This window comes from Oryctolagus cuniculus, chromosome 2 (genome assembly GCF_051225735.1).
Source record: "Oryctolagus cuniculus isolate XC-2025 breed Fujian yellow rabbit chromosome 2, ASM5122573v1, whole genome shotgun sequence".
In the NCBI taxonomy this organism is placed as follows: Eukaryota; Metazoa; Chordata; class Mammalia; order Lagomorpha; family Leporidae; genus Oryctolagus; species Oryctolagus cuniculus.
Window position 1 is genome coordinate 146,295,442 of NC_142868.1, and position 26,019 is coordinate 146,321,460.

At 45.1% G+C, this 26,019-nt stretch overlaps 1 long non-coding RNA gene across 1 annotated transcript in view; it reads left to right on the forward strand.

Moving 5' to 3' along the window:
• LOC138848611 (uncharacterized) overlaps positions 1–26,019 on the forward strand; it is a 154,135-nt gene that overhangs the window by 110,992 nt on the left and 17,124 nt on the right. Inside the window, exon 3 of the long non-coding RNA XR_016229345.1 lies at positions 5,646–5,762. This is a non-coding gene — a long non-coding RNA (uncharacterized LOC138848611). The remainder of the gene's footprint in view (positions 1–5,645; positions 5,763–26,019) is intronic.

Consider the following 26,019-nt stretch of genomic DNA (forward strand, 5'->3'; position numbering starts at 1 on the left):
AGGAACAAGACAAGGCTGTCTGCTCTCACCAGTGTTACTGCATGTGGTTCTCGATGTCTTTGTCACTGCAGTTGGTAAGAGGAGGGAATTCATGGTGTCAAAACCAGCAAGATGGAGTTATACAGTGTAACTATTTATAGATGATATGATTCTGTATGTGGAAAGCCAGAAAGAATCAAAGGGAAAAATCCACTATAAATAAAAAGAATTTAATTAATGATATAAAATATAAAACTAGGGTTTTTTTGTTTTTTGTTTTTTACAGGCAGAGTGGACAGTGAGAGAGACAGAAAGGTCTTCCTTTGCCGTTGGTTCACCCTCCAATGGCCACAGCGGCCGGCGCACCACGCTGATCCACAGCCAGGAGTCAGGTACTTATCCTGGTCTCCCATGGGGTGCAGGGCCCAAGGACATGGGCCATCCTCCACTGCACTCCCGGACCACAGCAGAGAGCTGGCCTGGAAGAGGGGCAACCGGGACAGAATCCGGTGCCCCGACCGGGACTAGAACCCGGTGTGCCGGCGCCACAAGGCAGAGGATTAGCCTATTGAGCCGCGGCGCCGGCTAAACTAGTTTTTATGTATGCAAATTCTTATCAGGTATAGTGAAGAAAAGACACTATTTATAATGGCAAGAAAAAAGACAAATTCTCAGGGACAAACTTGCCAAGAAATGTGTAAAGACATTGACTCTCCCTGCTTTAAGCTACATATTTAGAAACAGATACACCTTTGATTACATGAGCAAAATGTAGTTTGAGTCACTTGGGGACAGCCCAAGCCAGGAGGCAGTTGGAGAATAGTAGCTGAGGGGAAGTGAGGTTTTGTGAGGCAGAGACAGATCTGGGGTGGGAGCTGCTCACAGGTCCCAGAACCGAAAGGTGGACTGTGGGAAGCAAGGAAGGCGTGGGAGGCATGAACCTGCAAGGGCAGTGAGTTCAGAAGCTGGGGGTGCAGCCAGCACTGTCAGGAAGACCGGCGGCTCTGGCCATGGGAATGGGGCACCAGCCAGCGTTTCCTTAGTGAGGGAAGTCTTGGGCCCCAGCCTGCCTCCTTCCCATGGGCCCTTCCTCCAGGGCAAACTGGACCCTTGTGACTGTCCTCCAAGACCCCATGGCTCCTTCCTGGCTCGGGTGGTGCTCACTGGAAGTTGGAGACTCCACCATACATTTTCCGCTCTTTGCAGGATAGATGGGTACTGTTCACAAGATACACCCACTTGGGACCAGGAGAAGCACCTGGCTCCTAGCTTTGGATCAGCGTGGTGCGCCGGCTGCAGCGCGCCAGCCGCAGTGGCCACTGGGGGCTGAACCACCGGAAAAGGAAGACCTTTCTCTCTGTCTCTCTCTCTCACTGTCCACTCTGCCTGTCAAAAAAAAAAAAAATATATATATATATATATACACGCCCACTCTTGACCTACAGCAGCGGGAGATGAACTCGGCATTTCTTATTCAGGGGTGAGCAGGGTGAGGGAGGGAAGCTCCAATTTCTCCAGGGCCAGAAAGCCAGCTCTGCACAGGGTGCGCTCTGTGGTCAGGATCCGTGAAAAGCTAATCCTGCCCAACAGAGTTAGCAAATGATACGGCACTGTAGACCAAGGAAGCCCGGATTTAGTGCCCTTACTTGCCGCTGACATCACGTCCCACGGCCTGGAGCCTGGGACGGTGACTTGAAGCACCTTCCCTGGAACAAAGGCACACAGCAGTGACGCTGCCGGAGCTGCCGAGTGAAGCTGTTGAGATCTATTTTGGAAACCAGGCCAGCCTGGCTGCGTTTGTTGAGAATGGCCATTTGAGACAAAGAGGGCAAGTGTTTCAATTCCATTCATTTACAGATATTTAGTGAGCTCCTACCACATGCCAAGCCTGATTGGAGAAATGCGCCAAGCTGGCACAATGGCTGCCCCCACACAACTCACGTTCTAGGAGGGGGAGAGAGGTGGGGAACAGACAAAGTCGTGGTAGTCGTTAGGAAGTGGTAACAGCTGGAGTTTCAGTTAGGACATTTTAGGACACAAAGGAGGTGTTGGTAGAGGGTGTAGATAAGGTAGTGGACCCTACGTTGGAACATAAGGAGCCAGCCATGGGAAGAACAGGGGAGAGGGAGAACTGTGACAAAGGCCGCAGTGAGGCAAGGAGGTGGGATACTCAAAAGCAGGAAGCAGGTCCACGTCTGCCCCGCACCGTGTCCGAGCACCTACACAGGCAGGCGGCCAGGAGAAGGCTGGGGGCGCTCCCCGACCCCCCCCCCGCCATGCCCACGGTGGCACGGTTGCCCATTCTGCTGGCACTCCGCCCACTCACGCTCCCTGGCTAACTCGGCCGCCCAGCCTCAGCGCAGATGGCGGAAGAAAGACCTAAGAGTGCCCCAGACAGACGAGGTGAGGTCCGCGCTCTAGAGCTCTTGCACGGCACTCTGCAGAAGCTTCAGGGATTTTCATTTACTTTCATATTAAATATCCTTTTAATAAACGTCCTTATCTGGCTTCCAAGCCCAGGACAGATTAGAAGGGGGAGGGGGGAAGGGAAGGCCCTCTGCTTGGTTGACATTTTATTTCAGTGAGTCATTCTGCTTGGAAACCACCTTCCTCTGTGAGTGACCTCATCTGATACCGCAAGGACTCCGGGGCTCACCCAAGCACCTTGCTGACACCTCTGCTGCCTGTTCCACTGGAGAGTAGAGAGAACACTGACCCACATTAGCAGTCCTACCTGCAAATCCAGAGTCCGCCATTCATAATTCTGTGTCCTTGTTAGATTGTGGATCACCGAAGGATGTGGGACTTTGTCATCTGAATTCACCCCTAACCCATGCCCCTCCTCCAAGCCTAGGACAATGACAGTCATGCAATAGTGCTTGAGAAGCAGGTGTGGATTGAATAAATGAATATGTGATCTTAGATAAGTTATCCTCTTTGCTCTTCAGGGATCTCATCTGGAGAAGAAAGTAGCACCACCACCCCAAGGGCTTGCTTGGATTGTTAAAAACATAATATATGTAGAAAGCACCATGCTAAACATGACATGCAACATAAGCCCACAGTATTCTACCTGGGGCTGAATCCAACAGAGGTGCCCCTCAAAGGGTCAAGGAAACCTTGAGGTCCTTGTGTCTATGACTTGAGTAGTTGCCACTAGATGGCAATATTTTCTTAAGGCACATTAAGCCATCTTTGAGTCTCCCCTAGTGGTCTTCAAACGGGGGTTCTCATACCAGCAGGACTACAAAATGCTTTCCAAGAGGTGCTCAGTTACGGGTAGCTTTGAGGAAATCAGTGCTCCAACCCTCAACTTCTGTGCTTCCCGTTTCCTAACGCTAAGCCGCTTGGGAAGGGACCCATATTCACAACAGCCCTTCTCCAGCTTTTCAAAAACAAAAGCGTTCCCATTGATTCAACCCCAGTCTGATTTTATGGCGCCATAAATAATGTCCACTGAGGCATCAGTCAAAGGAGAAATCTCCCGCAATGGTTAAGAAGGAACCAGCGTTTCCCTCTTTTATATACTTTGGTTAAGAGGGAAACTTGACTACATTAAGGAGGTAGTTGGGATCATATTCTAATGGTCTGAATAAAATATATGACTGCAGTGGCCTGGTGGGAATATAGCTTTTTTCATTCCCCAAGAATTATCCAAAAGCACTGATCTTAAAGGAACAAAACACACAGAGTGTCTTTTAAAATTCCTATCAGTAGTTTCTTTCACATGCCTAAATATAGCTATTTTCAGCTATTCTCAATTTTCAACCCATAATCATGTCTTTGAGAGGAAAGAAATATGTTGAAATGGCCAAAGCAATTGAGTGTTTTGTTTTGTTTTGTTTTTTGACAGGCAGAGTTAGAGAGAGAGAGACAGAGAGAAAGATCTTCCTTCTGTTGGTTCACCCCCCAAATGGCCGCTACGGCCGGCGCTGCGCCGATCCGAAGCCAGGAGCCAGGTGCTTCCTCCTGGTCTCCCATGTGGGTGCAGGGCCCAAGCACTTGGGCCATCCTCCACTGCCTTCCCAGGCCACAGAGAGCTGGACTGGAAGAGGAGCAACCAGGACAGAACCGGTGCCTCAACCGGGACTAGAACCCGGGGTTCCGGTGCCACAGGCGGAAGATTAACCAAGTGAGCGGCAGCGCCAGCCCAATTGAGTGGTTTAAACTTAAATAAAATATTTTAGGATCACTGAGTTTTTCATGACACACTAGCTAAAACAAACCTAAAAAGCTTTTGCATAATCTCGTTCAAATGTGTTGTTATTGAATAAGATATATAAAATATTTATATCAAATCAGATGACAATATTTGTTTCAATATTAGTCCATTATTATATTTTATTTAATATTATCTATTTCCCACAAATAAAAACACAATTGTATGTTACAGCTCTGGCCACTGCTGCCATTTGGGGAGGGAACCAGTGGATGGATCTCTATCTCTCTCTCTGTTTCTCTGTAACTCTACCTTTCAAATAAATAAATAAAATTTAAAAAAAAAAAAATAAAGAAAAGAAGGCCGATGCCACGGCTCACTTGGCTAATCCTCTGCCTGCGGTGCCGGTACTCCAGGTTCTAGTCCCGGTTGGGGTGCCGGGTACTAGTCCTGGTTGCTCCTCTTCCAGTCCAGCTCTCTGCAGTGGCCCGGGAGTGCAGTGGAGGATGGCCCAAGTGCTTGGGCCCTGCACCCCATGGGAGACCAGGAGGAAGCACCTGGCTCCTGGCTTCGGATCAGCGCAGCATGCCGGCCATAGCGACCATTTGTGGGGTGAACCAATGGAAGGAAGACCTTTCTGTCTGTCTGTCTCTCTCACTGTCTAATTCGGCCTGTCAAAAAAAGAAAAGAAAATTTAAGCAATGAGGTCAATATGCTAGCTCAGTGAATTAAGCTGCAGATTTGAGGTGTTGCTGTTCTCTATTGGAGTGCTGATTCAAGACCCCGATGCTCCACTTCCAATCCAACTCTCTGTAAATGCGCCTAGGAAAGCAATGGAAGATGCTCCGAGTGCTTGGGCCCCTGCACCCACGTGGGAGACCCAGAGGGAGTTTCTGGCTCCTGATTTTGTACTAGCCCAGACCTACTTGTTGGTGCCTTTTGGAGAGTAAACCAGAGATGGACATTCTCTCCATTTCTCTCTGTAATCTCTGTAACTATGCCTTTCAAATAAATAAGTTAAAAAAAAAAAAAAAAGCGTAGACCAGTTATTCTTCATATATTCTCACTGAAGAGATTCAAGTATGCTATTCTGGCATGTTGACTATTTAAGTAAGAGATACACAAAAACCACCAGGTGCAAAAAGGTCACTGTGACCTTCAGACTGTTTCTTAAAAGCAGAAGATGAAATTCCCATGGGAAAGACCCCTCCCTGTACTAGAAAGAAGCAACATCCTTATCATCAAGGACAGGAAAGTTGAGGCTGAAGAATTCTGTACACAAAATGCTTTGTTAATCCTTATCTCGGGAGCCACTTCTCTACCCCAGCCACAGGCCCCTCACCTTATCACATTTTCAGTTTACTACTCTTGTCCAATTAATATATAAATAACTGTTTCTGCCTGCCTGCTTCCTTAGGGTTTCATTTCTTTATGAAGGTCTCCACCCCATAAAATTGGTGCTCTGTTTTTCTCCTGCTAATCTGTGTGCTGATCATTTAATTTGCAGATCCACCAGACCCAACGAGGATGGAGGTGGTTTTTTTCTGCCTGCAAACTTGGGATCCCACCCAGCTCCCAGGGCTTGCCCATGGCATCCTGAGAGACCCACAAAAGCCGCCAGAAGGTAAGGAATCTTACCAAAGTCAGCTCGCCTGGATCTCTGCCTACAGACCACAGTTAGGCGGAGAATGTGAAAGGCTTCACCTTTGTCCTTTCTTTCTCCATTGGGGTTGGTGGGAGAAAAAGGTTCGGAAGCACTGGTTCTGTGAATTGTGACACAAACTGGGTTCTGGGTACACATTGGTTATTGACCTATGCCTTCCAGGAATAGTCCTGTTTTCCTTGTCTCTTTTGTGTGCTTTGTCATAAGAAGGAAAAATCCCAAGATTCTCCTTTCATTGAATTTTATGTCTCACCAGTGAGGATTTTCTCTGTGGTCTCAGCCAGCTGGGGTAGGTGGGAGGGGACAAGTCCTCAGGCTGGTGGCAGGCAGCTAGCCAGCTGGCTGGAAGTCCAAGTCCTGAAAGTATCTCTTTGACCAGCCAGCCCTCAGGGGAGTTTGTTTAATTGTCCCAACTTTTGTTGCCTTCTTAACAGAGAAGTTCTTTGCTTTCTTGGACTATCTTGGGGAGGAACTTTGGATCTGGAAGGGGACTGCATCTTTTGCATCCTCTTTGGGGATACTTGCTCCATCATTTGTCAAGCCATAAGAAAGCTTATTAGTTTTCGTACTGAAGCATGTATGCCTTTGGAGATTTGAACTTTTGTATCAAAAAGTGTTTGGACCGGCGCCACGGCTCACTTGGCTAATCCTCTGCCTGTGGCACCAGTACTCCAGGTTCTATTCCCAGTCAGGGCGTCGGTTCTGTGCCAGTTGCTCCTCTTCCAGTCCAGCTCTCTGCTGTGACCCAGGAAGGCAGTGGAGGATGGTCCAAGTGCTTGGGCCCTGCACCCGCGTGGGAGACCAGGAGAAGCACCTGGCTCCTGGCTTCGGATCAGCGCAACACTGGCCTTAGCAGCCATTTGTGGGGTGAACCAACGGAAGGAAGACCTTTCTCTCTCTCTCTTTCTCTCTCTCACTAACTCTGCCTGTCAAAAAAAAAAAAAAAAGTGTTTGTTTTGTAGAGTGCTCTCAACCTCAACACTGTCCTTTTTGTATCTATGAGAAGATTGAAAAAATTTTTAAAAAGTTGAAAATAAGTACTTAAGGCATTTTTCTCAGAACAATTGAAATGAACCTAAGTGTTTTTCAAGTACATATGACCTGGTAAATATGATAATTTTTGGTAAATATGAAAGCTAGTTCAAGTTTGTTGGCTTAATTAAAACAGATGTTTATACAGAGCTGTCAACATTAAATATGGTTCTTCAAAATTTCAGGGAAAATGGCATTAGAAGAAGCTTATTTTGGTGTAAGAAATTTTTGAAATCCATGCCTATAAGGGATCTTTTAAAAGTTCATAAAGAAATGCATATTATGAAAAAAGTATATATGAATTTCACTTTTTTGTACCTGAATAAACTTGTCTTTCAATTCTGTTTTTCATTCACTTTTTTGAAATTCTTGCATATGTTTGAAAATAGCTATATTCTACTCTCAAACTTTTTTAATAGTTTAGCTGGCTTCAAGCTCTTCAGAATATTGAAGAATTTTCTTATTTCCCTTCTAGATTCCAGCATTGCTACTGAGAAGTAGAATGTCGTCCTGATGCCCAAACCTATAAGTGTACCTGTTTCTCTCTGTGGGAGCTTCAGAGTTCTGAAGTTTCAGCATGACGGGTCTTCTTTATTTATTTATTTTTATTTTTTATTTTTATTTTTTTTGACAGGAGAGTGGACAGTGAGAGAGAGACAGACAGAAAGGTCTTCTTTTTGCCTTTGGTTCACCCTCCAAAGGCCACCGTGGCCGGTGTGCTGCGGCCAGCACATTGCACTGATCCGAAGCCAGGAGCCAGGTGCTTTTCCTGGTCTCCCATGCGGGTGCAGGGCCCAAGGACTTGGGCCATCCTCCACTGCCTTCCTGGGCCACAGCAGAGAGCTGGCCTGGAAGAGGGGCAACCAGGACAGAATCCAGTGCCCCAACCGGGACTAGAATGCGGTGTGCCGGCGCCACAAGGCGGAGGATTAGCCTATTGAACCACGGCGCCGGCCCAGGTCTTCTTTATTGAGATATAATTTAAATATTATTAAATCTTCCTTCCTAGGTATACAATTAGATGACTGTTGATGCTTGTATATAGTCATATACTCTCCACCACATCATGATGTAAAATATTTTCAGCATCTCACAAAAGGGCCCCTTGTAGTTAACACTCTGCTCCCAAACCCTGGTACTGGGAACCCCGGGACTGACTTCCCATCACTGTAACTTTGCCTTTTACAGGATTCCATATAAATAGAATAATAGAATAATACAGTAGGTACTCTTTTTTTTTCTTTTTTTTAAAAGCAGCTTTTTTTAAAATTTTTATTTGAAAGTCAGAATTACACAGAGAGAGGAGAGGCAGAGAGAGAGGTCTTCCATCTGATGGTTCACTCCCAACTGGCTGCAATGGCCAGAGCTGCACTGATCTGAAGCCAGGAGCCAGGAGCTTCTTCCGGGTCTCCCATGTGGGTGCAGGGGCCCAAGGACTTGGGCCATCTTCTACTGTTTTCCCAGGCCATAGCAGAGAGCTGGACAGGAAGTGGAGCAGCCAGGGCTAGAACCAGTGCCCATATGGGATGCTGGCGCTTCAGGCCAGGTCATTAACCCACTGCACCATAGCACCACCCCATAGGTACTCTTTTTTTTTTTTTTTTTTAATGTCTGACATTTTATTTTGGCATTCATTCTTTTGAGAACTATTCATGTTATTGTACATTTATGTAGTTCCTTTCATTTTATTGACACAAATACCCCACACTATTCATTTACCAGAGATAGGCATTTTAAGTGTTTCCAATTTAGACTATTAAAATTAAATGGCTTTTTTTAAAGATTCATTTATTTATTTGAAAGGCAGAGTTACTGAGAGGCAGAGGCAGAGAGAGAGAGAGAGAGAGATCTTCCATCTGCTGTTTCATTCCCCAGATGGCCACCAATGGTTGGAGCTGAGCTGATCCCAAGCCAGGAGCCAGGAGTTTCCTCCTGGTCTCCCACACGGGTGCAGGGCCCAAGGACTTGGGCCATCTTCTACGGCTTTCCCAGGCCATAGCAGAGAGCTGGATCAGAAGTGGAGCAGCTGGGACTTGAACCGGTGTTGATATGGGAAGCTGGCGCTGCGGGCAGCGGCTTTACCCACTATGCTACAGCGCTGGCTGCAGTATTTACATTTAAATTACATATATCCTCCTATATATTTTGAAAACATTTCTAGATTATATCTAATGCAATGTAAATGCTATAAAAATAGTTGTCATACTGCACTGCTTAGGGAATGACAAGAAAAGAATCTGTATGTGTCTAGTACTGAGGCATTTTTTTCTGAGTATTTTGAATCTGCCACTGATGTGCAGTGATATCTCACATTAAGACATTCATTTGCATTTCTCTAATGACTAACACTGTCGAGTAGCTTTTCATGAACATATTTGTCATTTGTATATTTTTTATAAAATATTCAAATCTCTCTTTTAATGATGGAGTGGTAGGAGTAGCATTTACCGTCTAATTTTTTTTTTTTTTTTTATTTGAGAGACAGAGACAGTGTCCCGTCCTCTGGTTCATTTCCCAAATGCATACATTGGTTTCAAGTTGGGGCGAGGCTTCAAAGCTGGGACTCAAGAACTAATCCATACCTCCCACCTGGGTGGCAAGCACCCACATACTTCAGTCATCACTGCTGCCTCCCCGGATCTGCGTTAGAAGAAAGCTGGGCTGGTGCTGTGGCTCACTAGGCTAATCCTCCGCCTGCGGCGCCAGCACCCCCGGTTCTAGTCCCGGTTGGGGCACCAGGTTCTGTCCCGGTTGTTCCTCTTCCAGTCCAGCTCTCTGCTGTGGCCCAGGAAGGCAGTGGAGGATGGCCCAAGTGCTTGGGCCCTGCACCCACATGGGAGACCAGGAGGAAGCACCTGGCTCCTGGCTTCGGATCAGCGCAGCGCGCCGGCCATAGCGACCATTTGTGGGGTGAACCAACAGAAGGAAGACCTTTCTCTCTGTTTCTCTCTCTCTGTCTAACTCTGCCTGTCAAAAAAAAAATCCTAAAAAAAAAAAAAAAAAAAAAAAAAGAAAGCTGGAGTCAGAAATTAGATTGGGCATTCTGATGTGGGTTACAGGCACCTCAATCACTAGGCCAAACACTACTCTCTGTCCAAATCTTTGCCCTATTTTTATTGGATTGTTTGTCTTACTGCTATGGGTTTAAAAATATTCTCTATATAATCTGGATACAAGCCATTTTTTAAAAAACTATTTATTTATTTATTTGAAAGGTGGAGTGACAGAGAGAGAGGGAGGGACACAGAGAGAGAGAGAGATCTTCCATCTGCTGGTTCACTCTGAAAGGAAAGGCCACCGCAGAAAACACCAAACACCGGAAGAAGGGAGAAAGTTTATTGTCTGGTGGGGGAAACCCAACAGGCTGCTTCCCCGTGCACAGAGAGAACGCAGCCGGTACAGGGAGAACAGGCTTATATAGCTTTGCAGAGTAGGAAGTGGGAGCGGCAAATCCCAGTAGGGACAGGGTGGAGCTGAACTTGTGATTGGGCTATTGGGTCACCTGACTTCTAGTAAGCCAGGCGGGGCTTAGGAAGGTGGCACCATTTTACACTCTCACATGCAATGTGCAAAATCTCCATTTTCTCCACATCCTTACCAACCCTTTTGAATTTCCACTTTGTTTTGTTTTTAGTTATAGCTCGGCTGGTGGGTGTAAAGTGGTTCCTTTACCACTTGGGCTTGAGCTTACATTTATCTGCTGTCTAGTACTGCTTGACACCTTCTCTGTGCATAGTGGCCATTTGTACAGCTCTTTTCTGAGAAATGTCTATTCAAATTCTTTGCCCGTTTTTACACTGGGCTATCCTTTCATTTTGAATTCTAAGAGTTTTTATGAACGCTAAGAGACCTTTATCTGACCTTTACCTTATCATTTGCAAACCTTGTCTCCTGCTTTATGGTAAATCTTTTCACTGTTGATGGTGTCCTTTGGTACCACACAATTTTAAATTTTAATGAAGTTTAATTTATTCTTTTTACTTTTGATATGTAAGAAACTGCAATTCTAGGGTCATAAAGATTTATTTTTGTTTACTTTTTTATGAATGTTATGATTTTAGCTCTGATGTTTAGGTCTTTGATCTATTTTGGGTCAATTTTAGTCTATGGTTTGACGTAATTGTCCATCTTCATTATTTTGTATGTGTAGATCCAGATGTCTAGCACCATTTGTTGAAAAGAATATTCTTTCCCTGTTGAATTCTCTTGATGCCCATGTCAAAAATCACTTGATCTGGGGTGGGCAGTTGGTACAGAGGTTAAGGCGCCATTTGAGATGCCTAAATCCCATATCTGGAGCTTATGGGTCGAGGTCCCACCCCTACTTCTGTCTCCAGCTTCCTGCTAATGCTCACCTTGGGAGGCAGCAGTTGATGTCTCAAGTACTTGGGTCTCTGCCAACCACGTAGGAAACCCAGACTGGGTTCTGGATTCCTTTATTCAACCTGGCCCAGCCTTGGCTGTTGTAGGCTTTTATGGAATCAAACAGTGGATGGAGATCTCTGTCTCTCTCAGCCCTAAACAACAACAACAAAACTATTGACCATACAAGTTTTGTTTCTGGATATCAATTCTATTCCATTAACTTGTAAGTTGTCTTTATGCCATTTTTACACTCTTTTGATTATTGTAGCTTTAGAATAGGCTTTTGTAAAAAAAACTTAAAATTTCTTTTCTATTTTTTTGGAAAGATAAACAGATCTTCCATCACTGGTTCAATCCCTACATGCTCACAACTGACAGGGCTAAGTCAAGCTGAAGCCAGGAACCAGGAATTTAGTCTGGATTTTCCACAAGGGTGGCAGGGACCCAAGCACTTGAGCCATCACCTGCTACCCCCTAGGGTATGCATTAGAGGACGCTGGAACGGGAAGTGTAGCCTGTACCTGAATCCATTCACTCCACTGGTGGGATGCCAACATCCCACGTGGTGTTTGTAACCGCTGCTCCAAACATCTGCCTGTAGAAGAAGTTATCAAGATTGTTTTGCCTTTTTGGAATCTCTTTCAATTCCACATGAATTTTAGAATTAGCTTCCCACTTCTACAAAAATAGCCATTAAGATTTTAAAAGGGATTGCATGTGTCTGTAGATTTTTTTTAATGGGATGCTTTCTTTTTTTTTTTAATTTTATTATTTATTTATTTGAAAGTCAGAGTTACACAGAGAGAGAAGGAGAGGCAGAGAGAGAGAGAGAGAGAGAGAAAGAGAGAGAGAGGTCCTCCATCCACTGGATCACTCCCCAATTGGCTGTAATGGCCAGAGCTGTGCTGATCCCAAGCCAGGAGCCAAGAGCTTCCTTGGGGTCTCCCATGTGGGTGCAGGGGCCCAAGGACTTGGGCCATCTTCTACTGTTTCCCCAGGCCATAGCAGAGAGCTGGATTGGAAGTGGAGCAGCCAGGAATTGAACTAGCGCCCATATGGGATGCCAGCACTACAGGCAGAGGCTTTACCCACTATGCCACAGCACTGGCTCCAGATTTCTTTAAATAATATTACCTTCTTAATGATATAAGTCTTCCAATCCATCAACATAAGATGTTCATTTATGTCTTCTTTCCTTCTCAGTAATATGCTGATAATTTCGTGTAAAGTTTTATATACTTTATATTAAATCTTTCACTAAAGAATAGATATTTTTGATGCCTAACAATATTTTTAAATTTTTAATATTTTGATCATTGTTGCTAGTACATAATACATAGAAATACAATAACTTTGCATGTTGGCCTTATGTCCTGCAAACTTGATAAACTCATTTATTACTTGTCATATCTTTTTTCTAAATTTTAAAACATTTTCTATGTAGATAATGATGTATTATGTGAATAAAAGTATTTTCATTTTTTCTCTTTCACTTTATTTTTCTTTAATTTCTTTTTTAAAATTTTACCTTACTGGATTGTCAAGCACGGTGCTCAGTAACACTGGGCTGAGTGGGCATCCTCGCTTTATTCTTGATCTTCGGGGAAAGTATTCCTTTTATGCCATCAAGCAAGATGGTGGCTGTAGGTTTATCACAGATTCCCTTCACCAAGCTTGGGAAGCATCCTTCTACTTGGAGTTTAAATTTATAGGCAAAAACATTGTTTTGAACACTACTTAATAATACTCTTAATGTTTGTAAGGTCTGTAATGATGTCTCTTTTTCATTCTTGATTTTGGTAATTTGGGTCATCCCGCTCTCTTCTGCTCTGTTTTTTACCTGATTAATTTGGCTAGAGGTTTTGTGGTTTTATGATTTTCTGTATTGCTTTCTATTTTCTTGTTTCATCTCTGCTCTTATCTGTATTATTTCCTTTCTACTGTGTATTTTAGTGGGTTTTTAAAAAAAGATTATTTATTTGAAAAGCAGAACAACAGAGAGAGAGGGAGAGATGGGGTAGGGGTTATCTTTCAGCTGCTTGTTAACTTCCCAAATAGCTGCAATAGTCAGGCCTGGGCCAGGCCAAAGTCTGGAACCTGGAACTCCATCCAGGTGTTCCTTGTGGGTGACAGGGACTCACAGAATTGAGCCATCATTTTCTGTCTTCCGGGCACATAAGCAGAAACTGGATCAGAAACAGAGAAGCAGGATGGAGCCAGTGCTATGGCACAGCGGCTAAAGCTGGCAACACCAGATTCCCAAATTGGAATGCTGGTTTGAGTCCCGGCTATTCCACTTCTAATCCAGCTTCTTGTTAATGTGCCTGGGGAGATAGCAGATGATGGCTCAAGTACTTAAGCTTCTACTATCCATATTGGAGAACAGGATGGAGTTCTTGCCTCTTAGGTTTAGCCTGGCCCAGCCCTGGCTGTGACAGCCTTTTGGGGAGTAGACCATTGGATGGAAGATCTGTGTGTGTGTGTGTGTGTGTGTATCTCGCTCTCCATCACCCAGCCAAATAAATAAATACATCTTTAAAAAGAGGAAAAAGGAGAGTAGGGGAACTTGAACCACACTTCAATATGGGATGTAAATGTCCCAAAGGCTTAATGATTGCACCACAACACCCGCCCCTCTACTTTAGTTTTAATTTCCTCTTTTGTTTATGGTTTCTGAAGGTGGAAGCTAATGTCATTGATTTGAGACCTTTCTTCTTTTCTACTATAGGTGTTTAGTGCTACACATTTTCCTTTAAACATCACCTTAGTCATATCCACAAATGTTGATATGTTGTCTTTATATTCAGTTTAAAATACTTTATAATTTCCCTTTTATTTTTTGGATCCACAAGTTACATAAAGTATGTTTCTAAGTATTTGAAAATTTTCCAGAGATCTTTCTGTTATTTATTTGTCATTTAATTCTATTTTAGACAAAGAAAACACTTTGTATGACTTACTTCTTCTTAAATTTATGTTTTATGACCCAGAAAATGGTTACACATATGGTATAGCTACTGAGAGAAAATGCTGTCATTATTATGCTAATGCAAGGTCTCAGGTCTGAGCACCAATGTTTCTCATCGTAGATCAGTATATTGGAGTTTGGTTTTTATACATCAGTCTGATGAGCTCAGCAAATGTGAGTTCCCTCCTGAGAGAACAAGCTGCCTTTTAATGTTCTCTACACACAGTGACAAAGATCTTAACTGAAAACTGAAAATTGCAATCTTCCAGATATTTTCAAATATCTGAATGTCTGCATCCTTGTATTTGTCTTGGCATTAGTACATGAAGGAACATCCTACATCTCTGCATCAATTGTCCTCTCTTAGGTTGTATTTCTTCACAGCTCAGAATTAGAAATTAACTCAAGTAAATTAGATGTAATATACTTATACACCAATGTACCTGAAGGGGAAATGTGGTTTGTATTGCTGAGTTTAACAGTATAAATGGTCACTGCATTTGAGCCTTTTTGGAAGCAGCCCCAAAGTTCTGTTCATGAATAAATTGTAATTAAATATGTTTAGAGACATCAGATGATATACAAACACATTGGTGACCCAGAATATTTTTAAAATGCTACAAAGTATCATACTTGTAATATCTAAATAGAAATTACTGGTGAGTAAAAGAAGTTGTCATCAGTATTACAAAGCAAAACAAAACAAATGAAAAAGCGACGTTCGGGAGCAGGTGTTGTGGTGCGGCAAGTTAAGCCCACTTGACCTGCTTCCCACATCAGAGTGCCTGGGGTCAAGTCCCACTCCCCATCTGATCCAGGTTCCTGTTAATGTGCACCGTAGAGGCAGCAGATGATGGCTCAAATACCTGTGTCTGCCACCATGTGGGAGACCTGGATGGAATTCCTGCCGTGGGCATCTGGGGACTGAAGAAGTGAGTGGAAGATGTTTGTGTCACTCATCCTTTCAAATACATTAATTCTTTTTTTTAACTAAAAAAAAAAAAAAAAGAAGAAGAAGAAAGAAAAAAGAGTGACCTCTGCACACCACAGGCAGAGAGGAGGAGGAGGAGGAAGAAAAGTGCCATCCTTCTATGTTCTCTCCATAGCCACTGCTTGGACTCTTTATTGTGCCCAAGTCCCTCTGCCTTTGCATGGTGGCAGAAAGGAGGGTACAGTGACAATAGCATCAAGTTTTGGGTCACTAGGCCCTAGTAAACTTTTTCCCGCAAAGTTATCTGGAGATTTCAAGGCCTAATTTTTAATATCATCTTAAGTATGCATGTAGGGTCATAGGCCCCAAACTCCGCCAGGGGCCTTGCGTTACAAACTCTACAGCTGTGCAGAGGACTAAGTACCAGATCTAATCCTGCTACAAATCACTCAGTAAGTTCTCCACCCCGCCCCCAGGGAACTTTTGCTATAAAATAATCACAAGTCAGGAGGCACAAGACTAAATTAACTGTTGCAATGTATAACATCCCAATGATAAGTCAACCTCTCTTATCTGGTAAAGGTTTTTCAACTACACATTCTTGGCATACCAGGATAAGCTTTATTAAAGAAAATTTTAAAAAAACATTGCTAAGTTGGGCCTTCTGTTTAAAGCAAGGATATGAGAGAAATGTCCCTGGCTTCTGCCACAGGTCTATGACAAGGTAGGCATTAAATTTGCTTATGGGAAAAATTCTTCTTGAGATTGCTCAATAGGTTTTTTTTGTACATTAATTTATTTATTTGAAAGGCAGAGTGATAGAGAGAGAGGGAGAGAGGAAAAGAGAGAGAGAGAAATCTTGCATCTGCTGTTTCTTTCACCAAATGCCTGCAGGAACCAGGAACTCCACCTGGGACTCCTATGTAGGGGGCAGGAACCCAAGACTTGGCCTGCCATCTGCTGCCTCCCAGCACATTGGCAGGCAGCTGGATCCGAAGTGAGGCAGATTGGCTCCCAGGCATTCCGATATGGGCAACCTGAGTGGCAGCCTTCATCTTTTTAAATAATAATTTGTAGACTTGTTGGCAAATTCCTTCTCATTCAGTAATGTCACTCTGTGGACATTATTCAAAATGAAGGAAGCATAATGTACTAACTTGTATAATTCAAGAAATTGGGGGCAGGGGTGAGGTAATGAAGTTAGGAACCGAACCCCCATGAGCAGAACACTCCAGAGTCTAGCTGGCTGCAAGGGAACTAAGGGAGAAAGCACCTGCACAGAATGCAAGGCAAGATCACTAGGGAGGGCAGCCGAAAGCCTGGGTGCTGCCGTGGGCTCTGTGAGTGATTTGTTGGGTGAATTGGAATTAAATCACTTAGTATTTGTGCTCGTCTTTTTTTCTTTCTTTTTTTTTTTTAACTGGCATTTAAAAATTATTTAAGACAGAAAATCCTCATCTTTTGATTCACTCCCTGCAATGCCTGCAATGGCCAGGGATGGGCTGGGCATGACCAAGGCCAAAGCCAGGGCCCAAGAACTCAATCCAAGAGTCCCCCGTGAGTGGTGGGAACCCAGTTACTTGAGCCATCATTCTGTACCCATGTCTGCTTAGGCTGTAAGCTGGAATCAGGAGCTAGAGTCAGGAGGTGAACTCAAGTACTCCTGATTGATCCATCTCCCTACTGCTGGTTCATTCCCCAAATGCCTAAGAGTGGGTCAGGCAGAAGCCAGGAGCCCAGAATTCCATCCAGGTCTCCCACTTGGGTTGCAGGGACCCAAGTACTTCAATCATCACCCGCTGCCTCCCAGGGTGTGCATTAACAGGAAGCTGGAATCAGGAGCAGAGCCCAAGATACCCCTTACCCACTCCGTCTGATGCCTGCCCCCGTTGCTTTCCATCACATTCCTCACACTCTTGAGCCTCACACTGTTCACCAGGGATGTGCAGGGTGTTCCCACTTTACCTCCTGAAGCGGATCACTCTGGCTGCTTTTCCCACCCACAGTTTTCCCAAGTAGCTGTTTAACTCCCGTGATTCGCACTTTGCCCATGAACCACACTACCAGAGTCGCTCCCTCCTTACACATATTTTTCGGGGATTTGTTTTCTCCTTTTCCGGATCCTCACTGCGGTTCCAAGCCATAGGACACCCCCCCCCCCCCCCCGCCGCGACCACCTGCCTACCTTCCGGCTAAGTTTGCTCCTTTCTACTCTCCCATTTAATCCTTTTCTAAAACTTGATGCCTTGCCCTAAAGAGCCACTGGAGTGTCCTCTAGATGCACTGCTTGTCTTTAAAGTGGTTCCAGGTGATTTTTTTGAAGAAAGAGCTCTAAATACTCACAGTGGAATACCATGCAGTTGTTAAAAAGGAAGAGGTAGCCCAAGATATACTGATGTGGAATAATCACCAGGACATGTTACTAAATGAAAAAAGCAAGAAGTAATACAACCTCTTTAATATACTATTCTCTGTGTTAGGAGAAAAAAAGGACTGTTATCCATAGGCAAATATTTGTATATGCATTGGATCATGGGAAAAACTCACTGTTACAGGTGTGCACCTCAGATTATGGTCTATGTCTAGATAGGATAGCTAGGGGATGAGGTGGCAGACAACTAACTTCTTACTGTGTATCTGTTGGAACCCTTGGGTTGTGTGCACCAAAGGGTGCTCTATCCATATTCTAATCTGTACCAGGCTAAGCAGCTGCGCATCTGGGTTCTGGGAGTTATGATTTACACATTCAGAAAAGGCTGGGATGGGCTTTAGATCTAGCAGTTAGGACACTGGCTGGGATCCCTGTGTCACACATAAGAGTGCCTGGTTCAGTTTCTGCCTCTGCTCCTGATTCTTGCTGCCTGCTAATGCAGAACCTGGGAGGTAGCAGTGATGGCTCCAGTAACTGGTTCCTGCCAGCCATGTGAGGAACCTGCCTTTGGCTTCTGTCTTTGCCCAGCCCTAGCTGTCATGGGCATTTAGGGCATGAGCCAATGGATACACTCGTTTTCTGTTTCTCTCTCAAATAAAAAATAAAATGAAAAGTTTAAGTTTAAGAAAATACACTTATTCTTTGCTCTGCCATTTGGACAGAAGAGCTATTGCCTGCCTCCACCTCAGTTAAACTAAAGATTTCACAAATCTCTATCTGGATTGTTACTTAGATCTCTGTAACCAGCCAGCAATTGAAAATTAGTGTTTATTATCATTTTAAAAGATTACCACTCTTTTCCAGAAACCGCTTCAGTCCTGAACCAGCCAGCAGGCTCTCCCCTGCTGTGAACTCCAAGGTGAGCTTGGGGGAGGAGCAACATTAAAATTAGCCTAAAGCTTCAACCCCCATAGTTGGCCTCCTGCAAGCTGCCAGTGAGCAATTATATAAAGTGGATTGGACCACCTGAAAAATGTTCTTTACTTTGGAGTCACCAACTTCTGCTGCTGTGAATTTCCCACATTCCCTAAGGAAAGTCTCAGGTGCACAATATGTGTCTATCAAAAAGCACACTGTAATTTATTTCTCTTGTCCAAAAAATGAAAAAATGGTCACAAACTGAAGAGCCATAAATCCAGGGCTAGTTCCATGTCCACAATTGCTCTAGAAGTGGAGCTCTGTGCAGATAAATGTTAGAAGAATGAGTAAATACTGCATTATGTCAAGAAATGAAAAAAACAAGCTACAAAACCATAGAGAACACAAATCAAATATATAACTTGCAAAAAAAAAAAAAAACGGTAGGGAAGGCACCATCCCAATTTGATCTTTTAAAGAATTGTATAACTGAATGTGGAAAAGATATTCACCAAAATGTTAATACTGCTTATCTTTGGAAATTGCATTTGTATAGGTTATTTTTCTTTCTTTATTTTGGCTTGCCTGCATTTTCCAAAATTACTACAATTAACATACTTTGCTTTGTAATTAAAGAAGTGTTACCTTCACCCAAAATTCAACTGGGAAGATTCATGAGCATTTGTCAGTCCTCAGGCATCTATACAAGTTAAACACAAAACACCCGTCCTGGGCTGCGTAGAGAATTCTTTCCCTTTGATTACATACAAGGAGGTTGGTAAGAGTAGAGGGGTGCAGCTGGTAAAGGGCCCGGGAAACAGTTTAAATGACTCTGCTACCTTTCTTACACATTTTCTTTCCAGGAAGAGTCAGCTAATGGTTTCTCTAGCCAAAGCTACTTCGCACTTCCAGAGATGACAAACCTCACTATGCACCACGACCATCTGCTTTTTTGATATTCATAGAGGCTTTGAAGTCCAAAATATACACTGTTTAGGAACCTTAGTCTAGACTAGAGAATAACAGCTCTTTCCTAAATAATATATAAATATCTCTTGAAATTAGCCTTGGACAAGGGGAAAATTTAAAGCATAAAATGAGGCAGAGCCAGTGTTTGGTGCAGTGCATATTAAGTCACCCTTAGGAGACCTGTGGGTATCCCATCACTGAGTCCTGGTTGGAGTCCTAGCTCCCACCTAGTTTCCTGCTAATGTGCATCCTGGGAGGTGGCAGATGATGGTTCAAGTATTTGAGCCCCTGCCACCCACAGGGGAGACCCAGATGGAGTTCTGGACTCCTGGCTTTAGCTTGGCTCAACCCTGGCTGTTGTGGGCATTTGGGGAGTGAACCAGCAGATGGAAGATCTCTGCCTGTCTGTTTCTGTCTCTCTACCTTTCAAATAAAATGGGGAAAAAATATTTACTATTTATTTGAAAGTCAGAATTGGGGGAGAGGGAGAGAGAGTGTTCCATCCATTGGTTCACTACCCAGAAAACTGCCACAACCAGGTCTGGGCCAGGCTGAAGCCAGGAGCCAAGAGCTTCATCTGGGTTTCTCATGTGGTTGCAGGGACCCGAGGACTTGGGCCACCCTCTGCTGCTTTCCCAGATGCATTAGCAGGGAGCTGAATCAGAAGTGGTGCAGCTAGGATTCAAAACAATGCCCACATGGGATGCCAGTGCTACAGACAGCGGCTTTGCTGCTATGCCACAACACTGGCCTGGAAAGAAAAAAATTTTGTGAAGATTTATTTATTTTATTTGAAAGTCAGAGTTACACAGAGAGAGGAGAGGCAGAGAGAGAAAGAGATCTTCCATCCACTGGGTCACTCCCCAATTGGCCGCAATGGCCAGAGCTGCACCAATCCAAAGCCTGAAGCCAGGAGGTTCCTCTGGGTCTCCCATGCAGGTGCAGGGGTCCAAGGGCTTGGGCCATCTTCTTCTGCATTCTCAGGTCACAGCAGAGAGCTGGATCAGAAGTTGAGCACTGGGACTCAAACTGGCACCCATATGGGATGCCGGCACTACAGGTGGTGGCTTTACCCGCTACACCACCGTGCCGGCCCCCTGGAAAAAAATTTTAAAAGTAGAAGATATGGAGCCGGCACGGTGGTGTAGTGGATAAATCCTGGCCTGTGACACTGGCATCCCGTATAGGCACTGGTTTGTGTCCCAGCTGCTCCACTTTCAGTCCAGCTCTCTGCTATGGCCTGGGGACTCAGTCTCTCATGCGTGGGGCAGGAATCTAACTTCTTGAACTATCATCTGCTGCCTCCCAAAGTGCACATTAGCAGGAAACTGGGATCAGGAACAGAGCCAGGACATGAACAGAGGTACTCTGATATGGGATACTGGCATCCTAGGTAGCATCTTAACCACCAGGCCAAATGCATGCTCCCAGTCTAGGGCTTTATCCATGGGAGGTGCTACGTCAACACTTGCTGAATGTATGCTTTTCTGTAATGCTTAAACTTTTTAAAAATGAGCATGTTATTTTTGAAATTATAAATAAAACTAAGATTTCCTGACATTCCCATATCCACAAACATAAAGAATCACTTTCCTGGAGAATTTTTTTCTTAGGTAAAACCACATTGGTTTTTCTTCTGCAATCTTTATTTTGTATTCAAAGTTCATTTAACTTAGAGTATCTGCAACAGGCACTGGATTCAATTATATGAATCACCCATGACTTGGTTCCGAGACCTTCCAGGGGCCCCCACCAGCTGTCTTGTTACACATGCACTCCGTGTCACTGCCCTGCTGGCTTTGCTGCGGGTGCCTCACACAGAGCTGCATGGGGAGGCCTCGCCTCTCACGGGTGGCAGCAAGCAACAGTGAGAGTCAGCAGCCTTTTCTCGAGAGACACACACACTGTGCTGCAATGTGTTCCTTGCAAGCAATCCTCGGTTTACACACCAGCAAGCCACATAGTAACTGGAAGACAATCAGGGTGGAAGGAGGTAGAATAAAGTTTTCTTCAAAACCATGTTATAAATAGTAATTGGAGCCCAAGGCCACCCCACAAAGTAGGAATCACGTATAATAGACTTGCAACCATTTGATTCTCGGTTTATAGACAGAGAAGGCACTCCATGTTCACTTGTTGAACAAATGAATATTGATGGTGCCTCTTAGCAAGAGGAATGTACAGGCTGAGGGCCAGTTTCATGCTCCACCTGCCAGAGAAGGCACCTTCTCTGCTCCTAGTGCTGGCTCCAGGATGGTGTTGGGAACTCAGGAGATGCCTGGGTTGGTATCTTAGACCAAGATCTTCAGCTGGCAGATCTCCAGGGGACCCTGATTTAGGGTACTAGCCTGTCGCTGCTCACCCTGTTAGGTGTGGCAGTCTCAGAGCAGAAAATAGGAGCTGCAAACATAGGGTGTGTCTGTCAGATTGGGTGTTTTAGAACTTTAGACTGCTTTGGTTCAGACTCATGTGGCTGTAAGGAATCGAGTCATTACAGTCAGCTAAAATAAGGAGGTTTATGTAAGGAGTGATAATGCAAGACTCTCACATTAATCCAAAAGGAGCTGTCCCCGGGCTGCCGATGACTGGTAGGTGCACTCAGAGCTGTTCAAGAGGGGGCAGGTGTTGTGGTACAACAGGTTAAGCCTCCGCTTAAGACTCCCGTGTCCTACACCAGAGTGCCAAGCTCAAACTCCAGCTCATCCAATTCTGATCTAATTTCGTGCTAATGCACCTGGGACAGCCACTGATGCTGATCCAAGTGCTTGGGTTCCTGCCACCCCCATGAGAGATCGTGATGGAGTTCCTGGCTCCCAGCTTCTGCCTGGCCTAGCCCTGGCTGCTGCAGGCTTTTGGGGAGTGAACCATGGAGATCTCTCTGCCTCTTTCACTCTCTGTCACCATGCCTTTAAAATAAATTAATTAGTTAAAAAAAGAAAACTGCTCAGAGACTCTTAGTGGCAGGCCCTTGGAGCTTCCTCCATTCATATGCTGTGAATACAGATCTTTGTGGTTCTTCCCCACCTGCTCATGTCAAACTGGCAGGACCTATTGCAGGAGTCAACAGGGCAGAGGGGCTGGTTAGCCTGACAACGCAGCCTGAGTAAGCTGTCCGCAGAAGGAGAGGCCCTGGAGCTAGACTATATCCCCATCTAGCAAAAAGGATGGTGGGAAGCCCTTGACATATGGTTAGTATATCAGGTGTCTTTACGGAAGATAAGAACCCTGGGTGCTATTCCAGGCCAATATGGACTCAGGCTTGGCCCTGAATAAATCACAAGTTAGGCACAGGGAGGGAGGCAGGGATGGAGCAAAGAAGAGGAGGGTCCTCCTCCAAATGGCAAGTCATCTCACATCATCAGTTCCAGACCAGAGGCCCAGCCCATCAGCCCCTCATCCAACTAGCTTTGCTGTTCCTGTGAGTCTGTAAACTATTCGTGGCCATTAAAAAGCCATGCATATGTTGAGTGGGCAAGACTTATTCTGAGTGTTATCAGAAATATTAAAAACTGCAGGGATGAGGCTTTGGGGCCTGCTTGGGATGCCCACATCCTATATTGGAGAGCCTGATTCAGGTCCCACCTACTTCACGATTCCTATTCACTTCCTGCTAATGCGTCTGGGGGGCAAGGGAAAATGGTCCAACTACTTGGGCTCTTGCCATCTGTATGGGAGACCTGGATGAGTTCCTGGCTCCTGGTTTCAGCCTGGCCTAGTCCTGGCTATTGTAGGAATTTGGAGAGTAAATAAGCAGATGGAAGTTTATCTGTTTATCTCTCTCACTCTCTCTGGTTATCTCTCCCTTTCTCACTCAGCCATTCAAATAAAGAAATCTCTAAAACAAAAAAACTGAAGAACACCCACATCCATTTCAGAGTCCCTGGGTTCAATCCCAGTCCTGCTTCTGATCCAGCTTCCTGCTAGTGCACACCCTGGGAAGCAGCAGGAGATGGTTCACATACTTGGGGCCCTGCCATCCCTGTGGGAGACTCAGATTGAGTTACAGTCTTTTGTCTTCAGCCTGGTCCAGTCCTGGCTGTTGTGGGCATCTGAGAGTGAGCTAGCAGGTGAAAAATCTCTCTCTCTCTCTCTCTCTCTCTCTCTCTCTCTGTATATCTCAATGCCTTTTAAATAAAATGAAAATAAATAATTTTTTGAAGACTTCAGTTTTTTCTTGGTTGTTTTCCAGGGATATTTCAGGCGCATTCTGGCCCTGGTCCCAGCTGTTCCTACGAGTCCCTAACAGGGGCTGCACCTCCCACCAGCAAAGGGGTGGTGATCAGAAGAGGAAGGGCCACTCATGGCAGTGTACAAGGGAAACTTGAAAAGTCATGTTTCACTGCTATTCATTCAGAAAATGTCATAGCTCCTACTGCCAGGAACCATGCCATGTGCTGGGGATACATGGCTGAGTACGTGGAATGAGTCCCTGTCCTCAGGGAGTTTGCAGTCTAGTGGGGAAGTAGCTGTGAAGCAGATCTCACACAGACAGCTACTTGACGCAAATGGTGTGGAAGTTAGAAGCGTGTGCCACAGTGAGCAGCAATAACAGGAGAGTCCAACTCAGCTGGGTGGTGGGCTGGTGCTCAGAGAGGGCTCCAAGGGAGGAGCCTGTCGGCCGAAGCTGAAGGACAAACCAGACTCAGCCAGAGGAAGAAGAGCAGGGGCAGAGCAGGTGTCCACGTGCCGGGGCAGGAAGGTGCTGGGCGTAGTGAGGGACTTGAAGGAAGACCGTGGCAGTGTCCGGGGGCAAGATCAGGAGCAGTTCAGGGTGAAGCAGTTACTCTGTCCTTGTCTTTGATTTGAAGGGTGGTTATAAGGAATCTAATCTGTCACTTTCCCAGGGGAAAAAGTGGTGCTAAATTGCCCTAAAGCTATACTGTTCAATATAGATAACCACTAGCCGCCGGTGGTCAGCACCTGCACAGTCCAAACTGAGACTGACTGCAAGGATAAAATGCACACTGGGTTTCAAAGGCTTAGTACTGAGAACTTCAAATTAAAATAATTTGACTTCTTTGTTTTTATTTATTTGAAAGGCAGAGAGACAGAGATCTCCCATCTGCAAGTTCATTCCCCAAATGCCCACAACAGCCGGGGCGGGGTCAGGCCATACTCAGGAGCCAGGAATTCAGTCTGGGTCCCAGCTACTAGAACCATCACCTGCTGCCTCCTGGGGTGCACATTAGGAGGTATCTAGAATTGGGAGAGGAGGCAGGACTGGAACCCAAGCACTCCAGTATGGGATGCAGGCTCCCCAAGCAGCCTCTTCATTGTTGTACCAAATGCCTGCCCCCTACATCTCACTTATTTATTTAAGAGGCAGAGAGATAGAGAGCTCCCATCTGCTAATTCCCTCCCCAAATATCTGCAACACCCAGGGCCGGAGCCGGGAGCTGGGAAGGCATGTTGTCCCATGCCAGTGGCAGGAAACCAACTACTTGAGCTATCACCTGCTGTGTCCCAGGGGGAGTCAGGAATCAGACCCAGGTTTCTCATGCGGGATGGTTAGCCTAAATGCATGCTCCGATTTTTGTAACTTTTTCTTTGAGTATTGATTACGGGCTGAAATAATCATATTTTTTATATATCCAGTTGAATAAAATAGGTCATTAAAGTGAACTCCAGTTTCTTTTTACTTTTTTTTATCGTGGCTACGTGAAATGACAAAAACAGCCTGTACTGTTCCCGTTGGACTGTGCTGCTCCAACGTGTTTACTTCAATTTGAAGAACTGTTGGACTATGAAGGAGACTGGGCAGTTTAAGAAGAGAGATTTAAAGATTTCAGTCCCCAGAGATCTTTAAAAACAAGGCAGCCAGCCAATCACCTTTCTTGAATGGCATGAGTTTCATTTCCCTGGAGGCAAGGAAGAGAGCCAGCCACAGAGGCTCCTCAGGTCTCTTCCCAGGACAAGAAAATCCACTCATTAGCAGAATTAGTAGGCGGACAATGCCATGGTTGGCAGGGCTGGAGGAGCAGGTTCTAGGTGGAGCTTCTGGAAACAATGCCCCTCCCCCAGAATCACACTGCTTGTTCTGTGGGGGTGGGGGGACTTGTCGCTGCCCCCCTAGGAAGCTGCTGACCCTTGGAGTCTGTTACCTCCTCTGCCACCATCCATGCCAGTAACTCAGATGACTTTCTCCCCATTTTATAATTCTGAACTTCAGCCTCACAGGGGAGCGTCTGATTGGCAGAAGCTGAGTTATATCTATCACCTAGCTGAAAGGCACTCTGGGAAATGCCCTTTTGTTTTGGAGCGAGACACACCGTGAGGAGGCTGCAGTGGATGTTGACTAAGCCAACCCACAGTACCGATCGTAAGTGAGGGAGGAACATTTGCAAGGATGCTGATGTGAGAAAGGGCTTGGCAGCTCCAGGAAGGCTGATGAGGGAATGAACATGGATGGACCTTGAAAACATTATGCTAAGTAGGAGAAACCTGTCACAGAGCACCACAAATTGGATGATTCCATTTATAGGAAATGTGTACAATCAACAAATCTAGGGGCCGGCATTGTAGCATAGCAGGTAGAGCTGCTGCCTGTGATGCCAGCATCCCATATGGGTACCAGTTCGTGTCCTGGCTGCCCCACTTCTGATTCAGCTCCCTGCTAATGCACCTGGGAAAAACAGCAGAAAATGGCCCAAGTGTTTGCGGCCCA